The sequence below is a fragment of the Nicotiana tabacum genome, chromosome 12 (genome assembly GCF_000715075.1).
Source record: "Nicotiana tabacum cultivar K326 chromosome 12, ASM71507v2, whole genome shotgun sequence".
In the NCBI taxonomy this organism is placed as follows: Eukaryota; Viridiplantae; Streptophyta; class Magnoliopsida; order Solanales; family Solanaceae; genus Nicotiana; species Nicotiana tabacum.
Window position 1 is genome coordinate 122,232,216 of NC_134091.1, and position 26,420 is coordinate 122,258,635.

The window sequence follows — 26,420 nt, forward strand, 5'->3', positions numbered from 1 at the left end:
ACCCATTCTGTTCGAACACCACCATAAGCTTCATCATCAATAGCCAATCGCACCTTTTTAGGTAGTTCGGCCAACAAATCGACAAGAACTTTTACTCTTGGGCAACTCGGCCTAGTTTTGTTGGTAGTTGCCGTGTCAAGACACACTGGCCTTCCCACAGCTGTAGCTAAAGAAAATAGAGTTTCCTTTACAAAAAAGGCAGGCAGCAGTCCAGGAAAAGAAATCCACGCCATCGCCATCGGAGTTTCTTCACATGCCTTAAATTTTGCATCGTAGATAAGAGTACGCAATTGGTATTCGTACCCATCTTTGGCTTTAATGTAGTACGTACTCTTCGATGTGAAATCGAGGAAATCTTGCCATAGAGTTAATATAATTAACACATGACGATCTCTAAGGAATCCGATATTACACTCACTTTTGATACCACATTGAGTTGGAATTATTCGGCGAAGCTCGTGAATCTCCGGAGAACCATATGAAAGCTTGCCAACGACAGCATATTGGAGGCCTTCAATCACGTTCATTCTATCTACTTCTGCCTCTGTGAATTTAACCACTGGTTAGCCATTCAAATACACTGCTCGTCGCAGTAGAATGGGCTGAATTGAAGCTGCAACAGTAGCCATCGCTGGAGGATTTAAAGAATTTGGTTTCAAAATCTTAGAGTAATCTAGAGGGGATGGGTTGGCATTAGTTGTTTTATGTTGTTGTGCAATGCCGGGGGAGGGCAGATCAGCCGGAAAATCCAGCTGGTCACCGGCCATTATGGCCATTAAAGCCTAAAGCTCCAGCTTGTCCGCGATGAACAGTGACGAAGTCACTGTTCACGGTACTGTTTGGCACTGTTCACTGCTACATTGACGGCAAAAAATTTTTAGGTTTTTATTTTTTCATCTTTGCTGTTGCTTTTGAGATTTTTTTTATACATTGTGTGGAGCCTTTGGCTATTTGCTGTGAAATTTATTAGTTTCGTTGTATGTACCTTTGGAAAGGTTGTGGCTTACGGGCAATTTGTAAATACGAGTTGATTATGTTGTGTTGTTGTGATAATATTTTGTGTGAATTGTTGTGTGATTTGGGTTACTGTTATGCAGCGTATAAGGGTGGCATTTTACTGTTGACATTATGTGGGTATAAGGGTGGCATTTCACTATTGACATTATGTGGGTATAATGGTGCATTTCACTATTGTTATGTGTGTCGGGCTATTATCTAGGCGGAGCGATAAGGGTGGCTATTGATATTGTTAGGCCGGAGGGATAAGGATAGCTATTATTATGGAGTGATATGGGTAGCTATAGGAGAGATAAGGGTGGCTATTGTCAGGGATGATACGTGATGATGTAGGGTTATTGTGCTGGTGATTTTCATGTGTTGTTGTAATTTTCCTTGTGTTTATTTTTATATCTTGTGCAACTTGCCCTATTGTTTCGCTAAACTTGATAATAGTCTGATCTATACTGAAATTGTGAGCATGTGGCTATTGCCAGGCGGATTATATATTGGCACGTAAACTGCCCGTGCATATGTGATATGAAATGCGGGAACGATGTGCCAGGAAGATGTAATGACTTTATTATTATCACGCGAGTTGTCCGTGCGGTTTTGATAAAAATATGGGCACGAGGTGCTATGGAAATATGAAAGTGGGGTGAGACCCGTGTTATGAGAATATATGAAAGTGGGTTGAAACCCGTGTTTTATGATTATGAAATGAGGTGTCGCAGAGTGACTTTTATTTGAAAGAATTATATTCAAAAGATATTTATTTGAAAGAAGTATATTAGAAAGATATTTGTTTGAAAGAATTTTATATTCGAAATATATTTATTTGAAAGAGTATATTCAGAAGGTATTTATTCGAAATAATTATATGTGAAAGATTTATATTTGAAGAACTTGATTAATTGGTTGTACTTGTGTTCCTTATTCATTTGAGCAATAATTGTGGTGTTCTTTTTACCTTGCTGTTTATATCACTGGTTGATTTTTGTTGCTACCACTGCTAGTTGTTGTTCAGTACTATTATATACTGCTATATTGCACAGGTTGTTTGACTAGTGAGTGTCTTGACTGTACCTCGTCACTACTCCACCTAGATTAGTCTTGATACTTACTGGGTACTGACTGTGGTGTACTCATACTACACTTCTGTACATTTTTGTGCAGAGCCAGGTATTGAAGATATTGGACTCGGGCAGATTAGAGTGTGATCGCAAGGATTTATGGTAGAGTTACTTGGTCATCGCAGTCCCTTGGAGTCTTTCCATTTTATTGTATTGTCAACCCTTATTCGCACAGTATTGTATATTCAATCCTTGAGATCATTGTATATATTTAGTTTGAGTTCGTGACTCAGTATTACCAGTCTTGGGAGGTTGTTATATTTGTTTCTGCTTTTGGTTCGACACTGGTATTAAATTATATGTTTTAAAAAAAAAGGCATGAAATATAATTGTAATCGACTTACCTAGTCTTAGAGACTAACTGCCATCACGACACCTGTGGTGAAATTTTGGGTTGTGACATATACGCTTTTAAGGTTTATCGAATTTGATAATTTAACATAAAAATCAATATGACACCTAAATAGTGATATGTTTTATTTAATTTTAAATTATCAAAATACCATTTCAAAATTGAAAAAGATATAAGAAATTTTGACATATGAATATGGAAGAACAAAGAGATGATTGACGCATTTCAATACCACTTGATAAGAAAGTGATACAAAAAATTATTTAAAGTAAACAAAAATGAATGCACTTCATATTTCTATTAAATATTACATCCCATGAGAAAATTCTAAATATTTCTGGACATTTTTTAATATAAATTCTTAAAAGTATACATAAAATTTTATATTTATATGTCGGTTTGATTCGAGTTTATTTACTCAATACCAACCAAATTAAACCAAACCTAATCGGATTTTTAATAGGTTTGGTTTGACTTTTCAGTGTGATGCGATTTTCCGGTTCGTTTTTGTCACGACCCAAAATCTGCATGTCATGATGGCGCCTATCTCATTACTAGGCAACGCGACAATCTCAATAAACCACAATTTCTTTTTTTAAGTTTGAAAATATAATATTTAAATTCAATACAAAAAGAATTCTTATTAATACCGACATAAAATACTCTCAAAACTCGGTGTCAGTGAGTACATGAGCATCTAAATGATAACAGAGTCTGAGTGATAAAAACACTGTCTGAAAATATAGAACAATGCAAAAACTGAAAGGAAAGAGAGTCAAAGTCTACGGACGTCAAGCAGCTACCTCGATAGTTTCTAACAGATAAAGCTCCGAAAAACTAGCAACCTCTGTGTCCGGAAGTACCTGAACCTGCACACGAGGTGCAGGGTGTAGTATGAGTACAACCAACTCAGCAAGTAACAATATTAAATAAAGAGCTGAAGATAGTGACGAGCTTCACAGTCTAGTCCTATTACAGTAATTTCCAACATAAGAAGGTAGGCATGCTTTCAAGTTCAATATTTAAAACTCAAATAATAATTTCATATCAAGTTCGACTAAAACAGAAGATAATACCTTTCAGAAATTTTCAAAACAGTGATATATGACATTTGGAGTGCAACAATAATGAAATCAATTCATCCTCTCAGAGCAATAGTCCCTCAGTCCTCCCATTCACTCCAACATCACAATCATTCTTTCCTCATAATCACTCATTCCTCTCAATCACTCGGCACTCGGACTCAGTAGGTACCTGCGCTCATTGGGGTGTATATAGACTCTGGAGGGGCTCCTTCAGCCCAAGAGCTATAACAAGCCAATCATGGCATATAACAATGAAACATGATGCGTCATGCAACACGATCCCATAAATATCCTCACAATCCGGCCCTTGGCCTTACTCAGTCATCAAACTCTCAAGTCACTCGAGCTCTCAGAAATCATGATAAGCAGCCCAAACAACAATGATATGATGTATCAATAATGAACAATATAGACTGGGATGAAATGTACAGTAAAACTGTGACTGAGTGCAAAGCAAAAATTTAGCAGATAATTCAACAAGTACACGACCTCTGTGGATCTCTACAGTGTAAACACATGCTGTAAACATGATTTATAGTTTGATTTCTCTAATACGTGGAAAATGTGTGGATATCAACAGATTATTCAACCACACATTCCATGAAAATCATCAAGTCAATATTCCTACCGTGCACGCCCACATGCTCGTCACCTAGCATGTGTGTCACCTCAAAACCAATCACGTATCACACAATCCGGGGTTTCATACCCTTATGACCAAATTTAGAACTGTTACTTACCTCAAACCGCGTAATTCTTTACCCTGCTATGCCTTTGCCTCGCGAATAGGCCTCCGAACGCCTCAAATCTAGTCACAATTAATTCGATTCAGTCAATACAAATTATAGGAATTAATTCCATATAAAAATACAAAACTTTCCAACAAAACCCGAAATTGCACTCAAAATTTCTCGTGGGGCCTACATCTTAGAACCCGACAAAAGTTACAAAATATGAACGCTTATTCAACCACCAGTCCAACCATATTAATTTTACTAAATTTCGACATCAATTTGACTCTCAAATCTTATTTTCAAATCCCTAAGCCCAATTTTTCGAATTTCACCTCAAAACACGTAATCTAGTCAATAATTGATGATAATTCAATATTAACAATGATCACAAGTGACTTACATCAATATTTTCTGTGATTTTGCGCTCAAAACGTGTCACGACCCAATTTCACCTAAAGGTCGTGATGACGCCCAACACTACAGCTAGGCAAGACAACTAATAAATTAAACATATATCGATTATTTTCAGAATAATTTTCTAAGTAATTAATTACTTTACTAACAATATTAAAGAAAATTGAAAGGTACCGGTTAATTTAAATCCAAGAAAATAATACAAATTCCCAATTCTACCAATGTATGTGCCAAAACCTGGGGTCACAAGTGTATGAGCATCTAGTAGATTATACAAAATTCCAAATACTGTCTGAAATAAAAATAAACAGAATAAAATGCAAGAAGAGGCACTGGTAGCTACAGAACGGCTCAGAAAGGCAGCTCACCACTACGCCTCTGCATAACGTGGATGTGCGATGATAGGTCCTCCACTTATACCTGCCTCAGTTCCTGCACAAAAAGTGCAGCAAGTGTAGCATGAGTACGCAAACAACATATACCCAGTAAGTATCAAGCCTAATCTCGAAGTGGTAGAGACGAGATGGTCGACTTTGACACTCACTAAGGGTCAACAATAATAATTGGAATAAATTATAATTATTTAAATCAGCATGATTCACAGAGTTAACAATAATTCTATTCAATTAGCAGGAATAATAAAAAATCCTTCAAATGCAACAATTTCTAATCTATTAATTAAATCATTCAATTTCAATAAAACTTCCAATTTATCAGTTAGCTTTACAAGCTGCAATTCAATTTCAATAAATTTTTAATTTATCAATTAGTAGGCACGATTTCTGACGAGGTCGTATGACCCGATCCAGAGTTTCGTGTATACTGTCGAGGGACGTGCGGCGCGATCCATAGATGCATCTATCTTGCCGAGGCGTTCGGCTCGCTCCACAAGAAAGGAGGACATTTTCTTATGTACCTCCGGAAGGAGAGTATATTTATTATAAGATAAAATCGGGAGGAAGAACAATTTCTCTTAACAATTAATTAATTTAAACAGAAAATCAAGTATATGAGATTTTCATCCTTTAATATTTTTATCTAACAATTCACAATATATATATATCATATAATATTAATTAAACAAAGACATCAAATGATTTAATCAATAAAGAATACAATTTACACAAGTAATTCATGCTTTGAGTCCTAAACTACCCGGACTTCAGCATTAATAGTAGCTACGCACGGACTCTCGTCACCTCATGCGTAAGTAGCCCCCACAATTAGTAACAATTATTACTTTAATTATCTATGGGGTAATTTTCTCATCACAAGATTAGACAAGAGACTTACCTCATCTTGCTCTAATTTAATCTACTAGCAGACCCTTTCCTTGATTATCCAACTCTGAATGGCTCAAATCTAACAAAAAATAATTCGATACAGTCACCAAAAATTATACAATTATTTTCACAAGAAAATACTACATTTTCAATAAATATTCCGAAACTAATTCAAAATATAGTCCGGGGGGCTCACGTCTCGGAATCCGACAAAAGTTATGAAATATGAACTCCCACTCAACCACGAGTCTACCCATACCAAAATTACTAAATTCCGATAAAAATTCGACCCTCAAATTCTCAAATCTATCAAGAGGGTTTTCAAATTTAATTTGCCAACTAAATGATAAAAACAGTGATGGATTTGGATAATTTAACTAATATTGAGTTAAGAACACTTACCCCGTTATTTTCTCTGAAAATCTCCCAAATATCGCCTAAATTCGAGCTCCAAATCGTTAAAAATGGTCCCATTTTCTGAACTTAAACTCTCAGCCCAGGGATTTCTTCTACGCGATCACGAACTTCCTCCCGCGATCGCGAAGAACAATTCCAACACTGCCCAAAATTAACTCTACGCGATCGTAGAAAGTCTCGCGCGATCGCGAAGCATTAAGAGCGTGGCCCGACTTCTCCCAGTTTCCCCTACGCGATCGCAAACAACGCCATGCGATTGCGATGAACAAACTGGCCCAACCTATGCGATCACGGACTTGCCCACGTGATTGTAGAGAACAAATTTTTCTGTTGCCCAATTAAGCCTACACGATCGCAACCCAATTCACGCGATCACGTATAACAAATTCATCTCTGCCCAAATTATCCTTCGCGATCGCAGACAGACTTGCGCGATCGCGTATAAGGAAATCAGAAGAAAATTCCAGCAGCTATCAACAATCTCCCAAAAGCCAAAAGTGATCTGTTAGCCGTTCGAAACTCACCCGAGCCCCTCGGGACCTCAACCAAATATACCAATAAGTCCCAAAATATCATACGAACTTAGTCAAACCCTCAGATCACACCAAACAATGCTAAAACCACGAATCATCCTCCAATTCAAGCTTAATGAAACTTAAGATTTCCAACTTCTACATTCGGTACCGAAACCTATCAAATCAAGTCCGATTGACCTCAAATTTTGCACACAAGTCATAAATGACATAAGGGATCTATGAAAATTTTCCAAAACTGAATTCCGATCCCGATATCAAAAAGTCAACTCCCCGGTCAAACTTCCAAACTTAAATTCCTGTTTTAGCCATTTCAAGCCTAATTTAACTACAGACTTCCAAATAAAATTCCGAACGCGCTCCTAAGTCCAAAATTACCATACAGAGCTATTGGAACCGTCAAATTTCGATTCCGGGATCGTTTTCTCAAAATGTTGACCAAAGTCAAATTTAGCATTTTAAGGCCAACTTAAGGAACCGAGTGTTCCGATTTCAACCCGAACACTCCCAATCTCGAACCAATCATCCCCGCAAATCATAAATTAATAACAGCACATACGTGGAGTTTATTTAGGGAAACAGGGTTCTAAAAGTCAAAATAACCGGTTGGGTCATTACAAAACGCGCCTCAACCCGTGTTGAAAATGTCCAAATTGACAAAATTGTCGGAACCCCTCTATTTTGTAATCTGTCTAGAGGTTTCGTATCTGCGGTATTTTAACCGCTTCTGCGGTTTTGGCTTCCGCTTCTGCACCCTTTTCACTTCTACGGACGACCAGTCCACTTCTACGATGAAGCCTACCCCTCCGCGTTCCGCTTTTGCAATCACAAAGTCGCTTATGCGGCTTCGCAGATGCAGCGAAAATTTCGCACCTGTGGACACTGCCTTGCCAGCCACTCCCCGCTTCTGCGCTTGCCCAGCTCGCTTCTGCGACCTCGCACCTGCGAGAAAATGTCCGCAGGTGCGATTGCACTAGAAGGCAAATTTTTTTTTTTGTTTCCTTAAGCCCAAATTTTGATCCGTTAACCATCCGAAACTCACCCGAGGCCCCCGAGACCTCAGCCAAACATACCAACAAATCTTAAAGCATCATACGAACTTAGTTGAAAGTTCAAATCACATCAAACAACTCTAAAACCACGAATCATACCCCAATTCAAGCTTAATGAAACTAAGAATTTTCAACTTCTACATTCGATGCAGAAACTTATCAAATCAAGTCCGATTGACCTCAAATTTTGCACACAAGTCATAAAATGACATAATGGATCTATTCAAATTTTCAGAATCGGATTCCGACCACGATATCAAAAAGTCAAATTCCCGGTCAAACTTCCAAACTTATTTTTTTATTTTAGCCATGTCAAGCCTACTTTAACGACAAACTTCCAAATAATTTTCCGGATACGCTCCTAAGTCCAAAATCACCATACAGAGCTATTGGAATCATCAAAACTCTATTTCGGTGTCGTTTACACATAAGTCAACATCCGGTCAACCTTTTCAACTTAAGTTTTAAACCTTGGAACTAAATTTTTCAATTCATTGCAAAACCTCATCGAACCCAAATTAATTACCCGCCAAGTCAAATAATAATTGTAAAATATAATTTGAGCACTAAATAGAAAAATTGGATTGTAATACTCAAAATGACGGATAGGATGATTACAAATTTGAACACTATAATCTTGAGAAACTCCGGAAACAGAAAAGGCTAAGATAAAGTTAAATATCTTATTTTATGTACAGGATATACTAGCGGTTGGCAAGAAGAGTACGCATATCAAGATGGAGTAAATAAATAAATTTCCTGTTTCTGCTCTTCTGGATATGGCAAATCCTTTCCCATATTTTAACCAAAATAACTAGGGGTGGTTTGGTTTGCAAATACGCTAGGTTTGGATAATAATATAGGATTATAATATGAAGATTAAATACTAATAAAATTATTTAATAAATTTGTTAAGTACCGAATTTATTTTGCTAAATATTATATTTTTGTTCAGGCATTAAGTTAGACACGACTGGTCGAAGAATTGTAAACGTATAATATATGATGCATTTCGAATTGTTTTTCTTTCCGTAAACATGATTTTATTGAGATGGTGTCACCATTTAAAGATGTGGATGAATAAACAAATCACTATTTAAGATTTTTATCATGGATTCAAATTAAAACGTTAGATTAACATCATTTAACACCTATCTAGTTTAAAATCTCAGATTTTTATCAAGGATTGAAAGATTATTTTAAGATCCAAGACTTAGGGTTAGTAAGACCGTTGTTCAAGGTAATTTCCCTACTCTTTACCACTAAAATAAGAAACCTTACCGACGTATATAGATGTTTAGATTATGAGATTGATGAAATTGTTGGGATAAGATAATGTGAAGCCATTAATGAACAAATAAAACTTAAATTGAGGAAATGAGCTAGAAGTTGGGTTACCAATTCTAATAGCTTATTATATATTCTCTAAGGGGTGGAATATACGAGTTCATTGGTAGAGATTCGTTATAATTGAATTGAGCTGAGCTGAGTTACTTCCCTGAGTAAGGGATTGACAAGAAAACGCTTAATAAGAAAATTATTTGATAAGAAAGTGATTTAATGAAATTATTTGGATATAAATGTATCACTAGTTCATGATACATATTAGCTTACAGAAAATAAATTAATTTGTATGATGATTCAGCTAGCTCACAATGTCAGAAGTGAGTAAATATACTGCTTGATTCAGTTACTTTGTTTATCTTTCAACTACTTGCATTTGCTTAGACTTAGTTAATATTAAATCTATGTGATCACATACGGCTTAGGAAAAGTAGATGCGTATGTGGTTGAAGTGATTTGATTAAATTCAAAAAAAGTTAGAATGATTGTGCATCGATATTGTTTTGAGATAGTCTTCAATTTATAAGTAAATAAATAAATAGTTAGACAAAACAACATCATAAGATAAAATAAAGAACGAAAACAAATAACAAAGGACAAAGGTACCAATATATCAAATTTTAAGTACTTATACGACTGCAAATTTTTCTCATGTCCTCAATTTAAGTTTTTACGTTTTACTCGTATAATTAGTTAAACAATAACAATGTAGCAATTTTGAAACACCATAACTAAAATAAACAAATAATTTACTAAAAGAGTAAATAAATAAAAACCAACTTACCTAACCTTCATTTATATCAAAGAAGAAGAATAAAGATACACAGCTCTATAGTTGGCATTCTCCTTACACCGACCCCTATTCTATTAGTCAAGTTTGGTAGCCCTTACCAAACGTTTTTCAAAAGACCTACTTGTTCTTAAATTAAAAGCAGCGAGAGCAAGTAGGCTTTTCTCCGAAAAAATATGTCACCACCCGAAATTCTCACCCTCGAGATCGTAATGACACTTAACATTTCACTTGCCAGGCAAGCCAACGTTAGAATAGTTTTTAGCCATTTTTTAACAAAACAAATTAACGGATACCAATTAAACTGTAATGACTGAAATAGAGTATGAAAAATCATAATCACCGCAATATCTAGATATAATCCTAGAATCGGTGTCACAAGTGTACGGGCGACTAGAATAATATAGATAATGGTCTGAATGAACGTAAAACTGTCTGAAATAAAATAAACAGCTAGAATAAGATAGAAGGGGGCTTCAGGGTTGAGAACGCCGATCAGCTGTACCTCAAGTCTCCAGTCCGGCAATCAATCCGAGCAATCTACTGACCGCCGCTAGGACTGACCCCAAAATCTGCACAAGAAGTACAGAGTGTAGTATGAGTACAACTGACCTCATGTACTCTGTAACTGTAAGTGCCGAGCCTAACCTCAACGAAGTAGTGACGATGTTAAGGCGGGTCACTTATTATTAACCTGTACATAGTATAATAATAATAATAATAACAGGACAGGAAAGTAAGGTAGTAAACTTATGAAATTAAACTCAATCCTTGAAATCGATAAAACCAGAAATACCAGTACTCAGAATCTCGTACGAAAGCATCGAAAACTAACACAGTACAACGATGAATACCAAACACACAATCCGTAGCGGCGCGCAACCCGATCCCACCATAGAAACACAATCCTCCCTTATTTCACCATATCAATATCAATAATAACATGTAAAAATCAGTTGCAGCGCACAACCTGATCCCACTATATAATCAGAATCAATATCATATTCCTCCCTTATTTCACCATATCAAAATCACATATAAAATCCGTTGCAGCGTGCAACCTGATCCCACCATATCAATATCAATCCTCCTTTATTCCACCTGTTGCAGCGTGCAACCCGATCCCACCATATCAATACCAATCGTCCCTTATTCTACCCGTTGTGGCATGCAACCCAATCCATAAACAAAATCAATAAGTGTAATCAACTCAGCAACTCAAATCACAAGAATCTCTACGATTAACGAATATGAAAGTAAAACCATAAAGGAATCTCGTACCAAATCGAGAAATGCTACAATTAATACTAAGCAACAAGACAAGCAAAATATATGACAAATAAAGTGTACAAGTAAGACAATTAAGGCAAGTAGCAATTAATCATGGAAGCATGGAAGAAACTAACATTTTAAATACGAGAATAATAAATGACAAGTAGCAAGTTAAGGCATAAGAAGCAATTAAAGCATGTAACAATTAGAACATGGAATAAAATAATTAAGAGAATACGTGAAAGCATGGAAACAATTACTTTAACGGCGTATATATACACTCGTCACCTCGCATATATGTCGCTACACATGTAATTCATATAACACATAGCTCGAAGATTCCTATTCCTTCAATTCAAGGTTAGACTCAACACTTACCTCGCTCCACAAGCAAATCAAAGCTCAACTGGGGTCTTTCCTCTAAAATTTGCCTCCAAACCAATCGAATCTAACCAAAATCGACTCAATAACATCAAATATTCTCGGGAAATCAATTACAATACATAAAGTTAAGATCTTTACATTTTTTCCAAAAGTAAACAAAAGTCAGCCTGGGCTTGGTTGGTCAAAACCCGAGGTTTGAACCAAAACCCATTTACCCATTCACCCTCGTGCCCGATATGTAATTAGTTTCAAAATTTGACCTCAATTTGAGGTTTAAATCCCAAATTTACAAAAACCCTCAATTCTTCCCAAATTTACAACAATAGAATCTCTCACATGCGTGGACACATACACATGAGCACTCAAAGAATCACGAGGCACAACCAAATATGAAGCAAAATAGGATGTCACATAGGAATAAGTAGATCCCGGATCAAATAGAACTGAAGCATCTCTATGGCAAACTGGAACAATACCTGTGATAATGACGTCAGATGATTCGGCCTCAAGCCTAGTAGGGAAAGCAGAACATCGAGCCTGGGCCCCACCACTCTAAACCACGTCTCTGGGATGGCCTCTAGCTGGCTGGCTTCCACCTCTAACGGTCTGACATCTACCTCTGGCTGCCTGACCCATACCTCTAGCTGGCTGGGCGCGCGGTGGAGCAACCGATGTTGGAATCATGGCATGGGAACTCTGTTATGGCATGCCGCCTAATAATCTTGGACAGAACCTCCTGATGTGACCAATGCCACCACACTCAAAACACACATCCTGCCGTTGTGGCTGTTGAAGCTGAAGCTGATCCAGACGAGCCGAATAACCACGGTGATAGCTCTGAATCGGAGGTGCACTGATAGGAGATGATGGTGCAATGTATGTTGGCTACCAAGAGTAAGGCACATAAGGACCACGACTACCTGAAGAACTATGATATGCTTGAAGAACTGAATAAAATGGCCTGGGAGGATGGCCTCTACCAAAAGTACCCCCCTCTAGATGAGGCGCCACTGAAACTGCCGAAATGATGAGGCCTCTTATCGGACACCGTCCCTTTTTCCTGAGCACGAACTATCTCCATCCACCTACCAATATCTATGGCCATCTAGAAAGAAATATCACTCCCAGTCACCTTGGCCATCTGTAGCCTGAGAGTGAAAGTGAGCCCATCAATAAATCTCCTCACTCTATTCCTCTCAGTAGGAAGCAAGATAGTGGCATGGCGAGGTAGGTCCACAATTCGAGTCTCGTACTTTGTGACAATCATACTACCCTTCTGAAGACGCTCAAACTTCTTGTGGTACTTCTCTCTCAGAGTGACAGGAATGAACTTCTTTAGAAATAGCTGTGAGAACTGATCCTAGGTAAGCGCAGGTGACCCAACTAGTCTAGTCAACGTATAATCTCTCCACCATCTCTTGGCGGAACCAGTCATCTGGAATGATGCAAAATCAACCCCATTGGTCTCAATTATACCCATGTTCTGCAGTACCTCATGGCAGCGGTCTAGATAATCCTATGGTCCCTCAGAAGATACACCCCTGAAGTGAATAGGGAAGAGCTTGGTAAAGTTTCCCAACCTCAACAAAGCCTTAGAAGACATGGCAGGCCTATCACCGGCATGTGCCACAATAACCGGCTGAACCACCCCTACTGGCAGGGTTGATGGAGTCTGATACTGGGGAGACACCTGCTCCGGGGTGTGAGTAGTGGGAGTCTGTGCTCCTCCCCCAGCCCGAGAGACGGTTGGTGTCACCGGAATTGTACTGGTATGGGCCACACTCTCCATAAGGCCCACCAAATGGAATAGAGCGTCCTAAAGCACCAGAGTGGCTATGAACCCCTTCGGAACCTGAGCTGGTCCGAAGGGTACGTTACATGGAACCTCCTCCTCAAAATCCACTTGAGGCTCCACTGCGAGTGCTGCTGCTCGAGCTCTAGGTTGAGCTTTATCTCTGCCTCAGCATCTGGCACTATAGATTAAGAAATAAGTGATATTTTCCTAAACTCCATAGCCTCTGGAAGATAAGTACAGACGTCTCCGTACCGATCCTCCAGACTCTACTAAGCTTACTCGTGACACGTGAGACCTAGGCAACCTAGTGCTCTGATACCAACTTATCACGACCCGGAATTCACATCCCCGGGACCGTGACAATGCCTAACATTTCACTTGCTAGGCAAGCCAATGTTAGAATAGCTTTTAGCAATTTTTTAACAAAACAAATTAACTAATACCAATTAAACTATAATGACTGAAACAGAACTGAAATAGAGTATGAAAAACCATAATAATCGCAATATCTAGACACAATCCCAGAACTAGAATCAAAGTGCAAGAGCGACTAGAATAATACAGATAATGGTCTGAATGAAAGTAAAATTGTCCGAAATAAAATAAACATCTAGGATAAGAAAGAAGGGGACTTCAGGGCCACGAACGCCGAGCAGTTGTACCTCAAGTCTCCAGTATGATAATCAATCCGAGCAATCTACTGATCGCAGGTAGTACCGACCCCAAAATCTGCACAAGACGTGCAGAGTGTTGTATGAGTAAAACCGACCTCATTTACTCTTTAAGTGTCGAGCCTTACCTCGACGAAGTAGTGACGATGCTAAGGCGGGTCACTTACATTAACTTGTACGCAGTATAATAATAATAACAGGAAAGGAACACAGGAAAGTAAGGCACGTTACTTATGAAATTAAACTCAATACTCGGAATCGGTAAAACCAGAAACACTAGTACTCAGAATCTCGTTTGAAAGCATTGAAAGCTAACACAGTACAACAATGAATACCAAACACACAATCCGTTGCAGTTCGCAACCCGATCCCACCGTACAATTATAATATTCCCTTATTTCACCATATCAATATCAATAATAACATGTCAAAATTCATTGCGGTACGCAACTCAATCCCACTTTATAATCAGAATCAATATCATATTCCTCCCTTATTTCATCATATCAAAATCACATATAAAAATCGTTGTGGCGTGCAACCCGATCCCACCAAATCAATATCAATCCTCCCTTATTCCACCCGTTGTGGCGTGCAACCCGAGCCATAAAAAAAATCAATAAATGTAATCAACTCAATTACTCAAATCACATGAATCTCTATGATTAACGAATATGAAAGCAAAACCATAAAGGAATCTCGTAGAAAATCGAGAAATGCTATACTTAATACTAAGCAGCATGACAAGCAAAATGTATGACAGTTAAAGTCTACAAGTAAGACAATTAAGGCAAGTAGCAATTAATCATAGAAACACGTAAGAAACTAACATTTTAAATACGAGAATATTAAATGTCAAGTAGCAAGTTAAGGCATAAGAGGCAATTAAAGCATGTAACAATTAGGACATGGAATAAAATAATTAATGGAATACGCGAAAGCATGGAAATAATTACTTTGACGGCGTATATACACTCATCACCTCTCATATACGTCGCTACACATGTATTTAACATAACACATAGCTCAAGGATTCTTATTACCTCAAATCAAGGTTAGACCTAACACTTACGTTGCTCCGCAAGCAAATCAAAGCTCAATCGAGGCCTTTCCTCTAAAATCCGTCTCCAAACCAATCGAATCTAACCAAAATAGACTTAATAACATCAAATAATGCTAAGGAAATCAATTACAATACATAAAGTTAAGATATTTACACTTTTCCCAAAAAGTCAACAAACATCAACCCGGGCCCGCTTTTTTAAAATTCGAGGTTCGGACCAAAACCTATTTACCCATTCACCCCCGAGCCCGATTATGTAATTAGTTTCGAAATCTTACCTCAATTTGAGGTCTAAATCCCAATTTTACAAAAAAATCTCAATTCTTCTCGAATCCCTAATTTTCTACCATGAAAAAACATTAATTAAGGTTAGAAATTAATGGGTATTGATGGAAATGGAAGAAAACAAATTAAAGTGCACTAATTTATGAAGGGGTGATGAAATTTCTCGCCCAAAAGGGTGAAATCCCGTTTTTGGGATATTTTAAATCACTTGCGTCAAGCCTTCATCGCGTTCGCGAAGGGCCTGACGCGATCGCGAAGAACTGTGGCCCAAATGGTCTTCGCATTCGCGAGATGTGCTCCACGTTCGTGATGGTTCTTCCCCCCTGACCATCACATTCATGACCCAGTGATCGTGTTCGCTTAGCACACCCGCCCAGCCTTCCCAGAGTTCCACAAACCTTCTCGTTCGCGTTTGGGTGGTCGCAGTCGCAATCGCATTCACGACCTATTCCCGGTATTCGTGTAAGGTAAATCCCTCCCCAGCCCAGGTTGCTTTACGCTATCACGGGAGTATCTTCGCGATCGCGAAGAAAAAATCACCAGAAGCCCAAAACCCAGAAATATTCCTAAATTCATATCATCTGTAGCCTATCTGAAACTCACCCGATCCCTCGAGGCTCCAAACTGAACATGCACACAAGTCCAAAAACATCATACGAACTCGCTCGCATGATCAAAATACCAAAATAACACCCAGAACTACGAATTAGATACCAAAACGAATGAAATTTTCAATGAAACTTAAGAACATGTAATTTTTCAACTGGGCGTCCGAATCACGTCAAATCAACTCTGTTTTGCACCAAATTTTGCAAACAAGTCATAAACATTGTAATAAACTTATACCATATTCCATAACCGAAATACGAACCCGGTAGCAACAAAGTCAACTCACGGTCAAACTTAGAAATGCTTTAAATCTTTAAATTTCTAGTTTTCAACAATTTACATTAGATCAAGCTAGGGACTTCCGAATTCGATTTCAGGCATCCGCCCAAGTTCCAAATCACAATATGGACCCGCTGGGACCGTCAAAACACTGATTCGGGTCCATTTACACAAAATGTTGATCGTAGTCAACTCAAATGAGTTTTAAGGCACAATTTCACATTTTCATCCATTTTCTCATGAAAACCTTTTCGGAAAAAGACACGTACTTCGCACAAAAATCGAGGAAGGATAAACGGAGCTAATTGGGGTATTGGAACACAGAAATAACGGGTAAAACTATAAATGACCAATCAGGTCATCACATTCTCCACCTCTAAAATAAGTGTTCCTCCTAAAACGGACATAGAAAAGTACCTGGACTGGTGAAAAGGTGTGGATATCTACTCCACATGTCCGACTAAGACTGCTATGTGGTTGCGTCGATCGGTTGACCCCTCCACTACACTCGAACTGAAGGATAACTCTTAGACCTCAAATGTCGGACCTGTCGGGCTAGAATAGCCACCGGCTCTTTCTCATAAGTCAAATCCTTGTCTAATTGGACTGAGCTGAAATCTAACACATTAGATAGATCACCGTGATACTTTCGGAGCATGGACACATGGAACATCGGATGGACAACTGACAAATTAGGTGGCAATGTGAGCATGTAGGCCACCTCACTCACTCTCTCAAGAATCTCAAAGGGTCCGGTATACCTAGTGCTCAACTTGCCCTTCTTTCTGAACCTCATCACACCCTTCATGGGTAAAACTCAGAGCAATAACCTCTCTCAAACCATGAATACAACATCACGAACTCTACGATCGGCATAACTCTTCTCCCTAGACTGAGCAGTGCGAAGTCGATCCTGAATAACCTTGACCTTATCTAAGGCATCCTGAACCAAATATGTACCCAACAACCGAACCCCCCCTCCCAGCTCGAACAATCCAACTAGAGAACGGCACCGCCTCCCGTATAATGACTCATAGGGAGCCATCTGAATGCTTGATCGGTAGCTGTTGTTGTAGGCAAACTCCACAAGCGGAAAGAACTGATCCCAAAAACCCCTGAAATCCATAACGCATGCGCGAATCATATCCTCTGATATCTTAATAGTGCGCTCAGACTGCCCGTCTGACTGGGGATGAAATGTTGTACTCAACTCCACCCGCGTGCCTAACTCATGTTATACGGCCCTCCAGAAGTGCAAGGTGAACGGTGTACCTCGATCAGATATGGTGGACACGGGCACACCACGGAGACGGACGATCTCGCGGATGTAAATCTCAGCTAATCACTCTGAAGAATAGGTAACTACCACTGAAATAAAATGTGCTAACTTGGTCAACATGTCCATAATGGCCCATGCTGCATCGAACTTCTTCTGAGTCCGTAGGAGTCCAACAAAAAAATCCATAGTGATACACTCCACTTCTACTCGGGAATATCTAACCTCTTAAGAAAACCTCCAAGCCTCTAATGCTCGTACTTTACTTGTTGAATATTTAGACATTGAGCTATACATGCAACTATATCCTTCTTCATCCTTCTCCACTAATAATGTTGTCGCAAGTTCTGATACATCTTGGCGGCACCCGGATGAATAGAATACCCAGAACTGTGGGCCTCCTCAAGAATCAACTCACGAAGCCCATCCACATTGGGCATACAAATACGAAACTGCATCCTCAAAACCCTATCATATCCATCAGTAACCTACTTGGCACCACTGTGCCACACCGTGTACTTAAGGACAAGCAAATGGGGATCATCATATTGACGCTCTCTGATGCGCCAATACAAGGAAGACCGAGCGGCTGTGCAAGCTAGCACACGACTGGGCTCCGAAACATCTAACCTCACGATCTAATTGGCCAAAACCTGAACATCTGCTGAAAGCGGTTTATCACCAATTGGGCTATACGCAAGGCTACACATACTCACTGCCTTTCTACTCAAGGCATCGGCCACCGTATTGGCCTTCCCGTGATGATACAAAATGGTGATATCATAGTCTTTGAACAGATCCAACCACGTCCTCTGCCTCAAATTGAGATCCTTTTTCTTGAACAAACACTGTAGACTCCAATGATACGTGAATACCTCGCACGACACGCCGTAAAGATAGTGCCTCCAAATCTTCAGCGCATGAACAATGGCTGCCAACTCTACGTCATGAACAGGGTAATTCCTCTCATGAACCTTCAACTATCGCAACGCGTATGCAATCACCCTGCCATCCTGCATCAATACTGCACCGAGCCCAATACGAGATACATCACAATACACCGTGTAGGATCATGTACTATTGGGAAACACTAACACCAGCGTCGTAGTCAAAGTAGTCTTGAGCTTCTGAAAGCTCAACCCATACTCATCCGACAATCTGAACGGGGAACCCTTTTGGGTGAATCTAGTCAATGGGGCTTCTATGGATGAAAATCCCTCCACGAACCAGCGATAATAACCTGCCAAACACAGGAAACTCCGGATCTCTATAGTTGAAGTAGGTCTAGGCCAGTTCTGAACTGCCTCAATCTTCTTAGGATCCAACTTTATGCTCTCTGCCGATAGAACATTTCCCAGAAAGGCGACTGAGTCTAACCAAAACTCACACTTTGAAAACTTGGCATATATTGGCTATCTCTTAGAGTCTGAAGTACAATCCAAAGATGTTGCTCGTACTCCTATCGACTGCGGGAGTATATCAAGATATCATCAATGAATACAATCATAAAAGAATCTAAATAGGGCTTGAACACTTGGTTCATCAAATCCATAAATGTTGTTGGGGCATTTGTCAACTCAAATAACATCACTAGGAACTCATAATGCTCAAACCGAATCTGAAAAGCCGTCAGATGACTCAGCCTCAGGACTAGTTGGGAAAGCATAACATCGGGGCTGAGCACCACCATTTTGAACCACGTCTTTAGGATGGCCTATAGTTGGCTGACCTCCACCTCTAACGTCCTGACCTCCACCTCCAACGTGCTGACCTCCACCTCTGGCTGCATGATCGCTGCCTCTAGCTGGCTGGGCGGGCGGTGGAGCAACCAGTGCCAGAACTATGGCAAGAGAACTCTGTTGTGGCATGCCACCCAATAATCTCGGACAGAACCTCCTGATGTGACCAATGCCAGCACACTCAAAACACCCATCCAACTGTTGTGGCTGCTAAAGTTGAAGTTGACCCGAACGGGCTGAATAACCATGGTGATAGCTCTGAATCGGAGGTGCACTGATAGGAGATGACGGTGCACTGTAGGCTGGCTGCCTAGAGTAAGGCACATAAGGACCACGACTCCATGAAGCACTATGATATGCCAGAAGTGCTAAATGAAATGGCCTAGGAGGATGACCTCTACCAAAAGTATCCCCGCCTCCAGATGAGGCTCTATTGAAACTACCAAAATGACAAGGCCTCTTATCAGACACTAGTTACCTCTCCTGAGAATGAACCATCTCGATTCGCTTAGCAATATCTACGGTCATCTGGAAAGAAATATCACTCCCGGTCTCCTTGGTTATCTGTATCCTGAGAGTGAAAGTGATCCCTTGAATAAATCTCCTCACTCTCTCCCTATCAGTTAGAAGAAAGATAGTTGCATGGCGAGCTAGGTCCACAAATCGAGTCTCGTACTGGGTAACAGTCATACTACCCTTCTGAAGACGCTCAAACTACATGCGGTACTCCACTCTAAGAGTGACAGGAATGAACTTCTCTAGAAATAGTTGTGAGAACTGATCCTAGGAAAGAACAGGTGACCCATCTAGTGTAGTCCACATATAATCTCTTCACCACCTCTTGGCGGAACTAGTCATCTGAAATGCTACAAAATCGACCCCATTGGTCTCAACTATACCCCATTGGTCTCACCATGGCAACAATCTAGATAATCATGTGAGTCCTCAGAAGATGCATGCCTGAAGTGAATAGGGAAGAGCTTGGTAAACTTTTCAAACCTCAATAAAGCCTTAGAAGACATGGCGGGCCTATCACCGGCATGTGCCGCAACAACTGGCTGAACCACCCCTACTAGCGGGGCTGATGGAGTTTGATACTTGGGAGCCACCTTCTCCGGAGTGTGAGTAGCGGGAGTTTGTGCTCCTCCCCCAGCTCGAGAGACGGCTGGTGCCACTGGAAATGTACCGGTATTGGCCACACTCTCCATAAGACCCACCAAACGGACTAGAGCATCCTGAAGCAGTGGAGTGGCTATGAACCCCTCCGGAACCTGAGCTGGTCTGACGAGTAATGTTTGATATGGGACCTCCTTCTCAAAATTCACCTGAGGTTCCACTGCAGGTGCTGCTATTCGAGCTCTAGGTTTAGCTCTACCTCGACCTCGGCCCCTGGTAGTAGTTGCCATAGGGGGATCTGGCTCCTGTCCGGCTGTAGATACAGTACGTGTTCTCGCCTTTTGAAAAAGAGCAAGAATAGAAGGGTTCAATAATTAATGATAGAATAAAAATTGCACGATAGAGTAAGAAAGAAGTGATATTTTTCCTAAACTCCATAGCCTCTGGAAGATAAGTACATACGTCTCGTACCGATTCTCCAGGCTCTACTAAGCTTGCTCGTGACTCGTGAGACCTAGGCAACCTAGTGCTCGGATAACAATTTGTCAAGACCTGGAATTCCCACCCTCGGGACCATGATGGTACCTAACATTTTACTTGCTAGGCAAGCCAACGTTAAAATAGTTTTTAGCCATTTTTAATAAAACAAATTAACTGATACCAATTAAAATGTAATGACTGAAATAGAACTAAAATAGAGTATGAAAACCCATAATAACCTCAATATCTAGATTCAATCCTAGAACTGGCGTCATAAATGCACGAGCGACTAGAATAATACAGTTAATGGTCTGAATAAAAGTAAAATTTTCTGAAATGAAATAAACAGCTAGGATAAGATAGAAGGGGACTTCAGGGGTGTGAATGCCGAGCAGTTGTAACTCAAGTCTCCAGTCCGGAAATCAATCCAAGCAATCTATTGACCGCCGCTAGGACCGACCCCAAAATCTGTACAAGAAGTACATAGTATAGTATGAGTACAACTGACCTCATGTACTCTGTAAGTGCCGAGCCTAACCTCAACGAAGTAGTGACGAGACTAAGGCGGGTCACTTACAATAACCTATTTGTAGTATAATAATAATAACAGGAAAGGAATACAGAAAAGTAAGGCAGTTAACTTATGAAATTAAACTCAATCCTCGGAATCGGTAAAACCAGAAACACCAGCACTCAGAATCTCGTACAAAATCATCGAAAACTAACATAATACAACAATGAATACCAAACACACAATCCATTGTGGCGCGTAACCCGACCCCACCATAAAAACACAATCCTCCCTTTCACCATATCATTAATAACATGTAAAAATCCATTGTGGCGCACAACCCGATCCAACCATATAATCAGAATCAATATCATATTCCTCCCTTATTTCACCATATCAAAATCACATATAACATTCGTTGTGGTGTGCAACCCGATCCCACCATATCACTATCAATCCTCCCTTATTCCTCCTGTTGCGACGTGCAACCCCATCCACAAATAAAATCAATAAATGTAATTAACTCAGCAACTCAAATCACAAGAATCTCTACGATTAACAAATATAAAAGCAAAACCATAAAGGAATCTCGTACCAAATCGAGAAATGCTACAATTAATACTAAGCAACATGACAAGCCAAATATATGACAGTGAAAGTGTACAATTAAGACAATTAAGGCAAGTAGTAATTAATCATGAAAGCACGAAAGAAACTAATATTTTAAATACCAGAATAATAAATAACAAGTAACAAGTTAAGGCATAAGAGGCAATTAAAGCATGAATAGAATAAAATAATTAATGGAATACTGGAAAGCATGGAAACAATTATTTTGACGGCGTATATACACTAGTCATCTCACATATACGCTGCTACACATGTAATTAACATAACACATAGCTCAAGGATTCTTATTCCCTCAAATAAAGGTTAGACCCAAAAATTACCTAGCTCCGCAAGCAAATCAAAGCTCAATCGGGGCCTTTCCTCTAAAATCTGCCTCCAAGCCAATCGAATCTAGCCAAAATTGACTCAATAACATTAAATAATTCTAGGGAAATCAATTACAATACATAAAGTTAAGATCTTTACACTTTTTCCAAAAAATCAACAACAGTCATCCCCGGGCTCGCTTGGTCAACCAAAACCCATTTACCCATTCACCCCCGAGCCCAATTATGTAGTTAGTTTCTAAATCTGACCTCAATTTGAGGTCTAAATCCCAATTTTACAAAAAAAACAAAACCTATTTCTTCCCCAATCCCTAATTTTCTATCATGAAAGAACATAGATTACGGTTAGAAATTAATGGGTGTTGATGGAAATGGAAGAAAACAAATTAAAGTGCACTAACCTATGAAAGGGTGACGAAATTTCTCTCCCAAATCACATCTAGGTCGAGCTCTAATGAGAAGATGGTGAAAAATGGGTGAAATCTTGAGTTTGGGATATTTTAAATCACTGGCGTTAGCCCTTCATTGCATTCGCGAAGGGCCTTACGTGATTGCGAAGCACTGTGGCCCAAATGTCCTTCGCGTTCGCGAGATATGCTCCGTGTTCGTGATGGTTCTTCCCCCCTAACCATCGCGTTCGTGACCCAGTGATCGCGTTGGCTTAGCACACCCGCCCAGCTTCCCAGCTTCACATCATGCGGGTTATTTTCTTTTATGGATTAATCACTATATTTCAGACCTTACTTCCGCGTTTATTTCTTTGTTATTAATAAATTTAAAAATTGTTTAAAAATTAGTTAATATTATTTTAACGTTGGCTTGCCTAGCAAGTGAAATGTTAGGCGCCATCACGGTCCGAATGTAGGAATTTTGGGTCGTGACAGTTGGTATCAGAGCACTAGGTTACATAGGTCTTACGAGTCACGAGCAAGCTTAGTAGAGTCTGAAGGATTGGTACAGAGACGTCTGTACTTATCTCTCAAAGGCTATGAAGTTTAGGAACAATATCGCTTCTTTATTATTCTGTCTATTTTATTCTATCATCGATGATTGAACCATTCTAGTCTTATTCTCTCACAGATGGTGAGAACACGTAATACCTCTACCGATGGGCAGGGACCAGAACCCTCGGCGGCAACTATGGCCAGGTGTAGAGGTCAAGGTCGAGGTCGAGGTCGTACTAGAGGCCGAGGCTGAGGTAGAGCTCAGTCCGGAGCTCGAGCAGTTGCACCTGTTATAGAACCTCAAGTGGACCTTCGGGAGGAGGTTCCAGTTCAGAATGTACCAGCTGGACCAGTTTAGGTCCCGGAAGGATTCATAGCTAATCCAGTGTTTCAGGACGCTCTAGTCTGTTTGGTGAGTCTTATGGAGGGCGTGGCCCAGAATGGTACATTTCCAATGGCACCAGCCATTTCACAGGCTGTGGAAGGAGCACAAACTCCCATTACTCCTGCTCCGGAGCAGATGGCTCCCCAGAATCAGGCTCCAGCAGCCCCGCCAGTTGGGGTTATTCCGCCAGTTATTACGGCACAGATCGGTGAAAGGCCCGCTATGTCTTTTCAGGCCTTATTGAGACTGGATAAGTTTACCAAGCTCTTTCCAGTTCACGTTAGTGGTACACCTTCTGAGGACCCATATGATTATCTTGAACTCTGCCACGAGGTGTTGCGAAACATGGGTATAGTTGAGACCAATGGGGTTGATTTTGCTGTATTTCAGATGACGGGTTCCACCAAGAGATGGTGGAGAGATTATACATTGACCCTACCAGTCGGATCGCCTGCACTTACCTGGGAGCAGTTCTCTCAGTTATTTCTGGATAAGTTCCTTCCTATCACACTGAGAGAGGAATTCCGCAAGCAATTTGAGCGTCTATAGCAGGGTAGTATGACTGTTACTCAGTATGAGCCCCGTTTTGTGGATTTGGCCCGTCATGCTTTCCTTTTACTACCTACGGAGGGAGAGAGAGTGAGGAGGTTTATTCAGGGACTCACTCACCCTATCAGACTTCAGATGGCCAAGGAGACCGGAAGTGAGATTTCTTTTCAGGCGGCTGCTAATATCGCAAGGAGGATCGAGATGGTTCTTGCACAGGAGAGAGGGCAGAGGTCCGATAAGAGGCCTCGTCAGTTCGGTAGTTTCAGTGGTGCCTCGTCTGGAGGCAGAGGTAATTTTGGTAGGGGCCATCCTCCCAGGCCGTTTCATTCAGCACTTCATGTATCTCCCAGTGCTTCAGGGAGTCACAGTCATATTATGCCTTACTATGGACAGGTAGCATTTAGTGCACATTCAGCTCCTATCAGTGCACTACCACTCCAGAGTTACTACAGCAGTTATCCGGCCCATCTGGGTCAGCTTCAGCTTCAGCATCTACGGCATCGCGATGGGTGTTATGAGTGTGGGAACATTGATCACATCAGAAGGTATTGCCCTAGATTGGTGAGTAACAGATCTCGTCAAGATTCTCGTGCCATCATACCAGCACCGGTTTCTTCACCGCCTGCTCAGCCAGCTAGAGGTAGGGTTCAGGCAGCTAGAGGTGGAGGTTAGGCCATTAGAGGTATAGGTCAGGCCATTAGAGGTGGAGGTCAGGCCGTTAGAGGTGGAGACCAGCCAGTTAGAGGTCATCCCAGGGACGCAGTTCAGAGTGGTGGGGCCCAGCCCCTATTTTATGCTTTTCCAGCTAGGCCTGAGGCCGAGTCATCTGATGTTGTGATCACAGGTATTATTCTAGTTTTCCATAGAGATGCTTCAATTCTATTTGATCCAGGATCTATTTATTCCTATGTGTCCTCCTATTTTGCTTCATATTTGGTTGTGCCTTGTGATTCTTTGAGTGCTTCTGTGTGTGTATCTACACTGGTGGGAGACTCTGTTATAGTAGATCATGTCTATCGTTCGTGTGTGGTTACTATTGGTAATCTTGAGACTAGTGTGGATTTTCTACTTCTTGATATGGTAGATTTTGATGTCATTTTGGGTATGGATTGGTTGTCCCCTTATCATGCTATATTGGATTGTCATGCCAAGATAGTGACCCTAGCTATGTCGGGGTTACCTCGGTTATAGTGTAAAGGAACTCCTGGTCATTCTGCCAGCATGATTATTTCTTACATGAAAGCTCGGCGTATGGTAGAGAAAGGGTGTCTAGCCTATTTGGCTTATATTTGCGATCCCAGTGCGGATGTCCCTTCTATGGACTCAGTACCAGTTGTTCGTGAATTTACAGAAGTATTTCCTGCAGATTTATCGGGGATGCCACCCGACAGAGATATTGACTTCTGTATTGATTTGGCTTCGGGCACTCAGTCCATTTCTATTCCACCATACTGTATGGCCTCGCCATAGTTGAAATAATTGAAAGAGCAGTTACAAGACTTGCTTGATTAGGGATTCATTAGACCCAGTATCTCGCCCTGGGGTGCACCAGTATTATTTGTAAAGAAGAAAGATGGCTCTATGCGGATGTGTATAGACTATCAGTAGTTGAATAAAGCCACTAACAAAAACAAATATCTGCTGCCAAGAATTGATGACTTATTTGATCAGCTTCAGGGTGCCAAGGTATTTTCGAAGATCGATTTGAGGTCTTGTTACCATCAGTTGAAGATTAAGACATTTGATGTCCCTAAAATAGCTTTTCTAACTCGGTATGGGTATTACGAATTCCTAGTAATGTCATTTGGGTTGACAAATGCCCCAACAACATTTATGGATTTGATGAATTGGGTATTCAAGCCTTATTTGTATTCTTTTGTGGTTGTATTCATTGATGATATCTTGTTTTACTCCAGTAGTCGAGAGGAACATGAGCAGCATCTTCGAAGTGTGCTTCACACCTTGAAGAATAA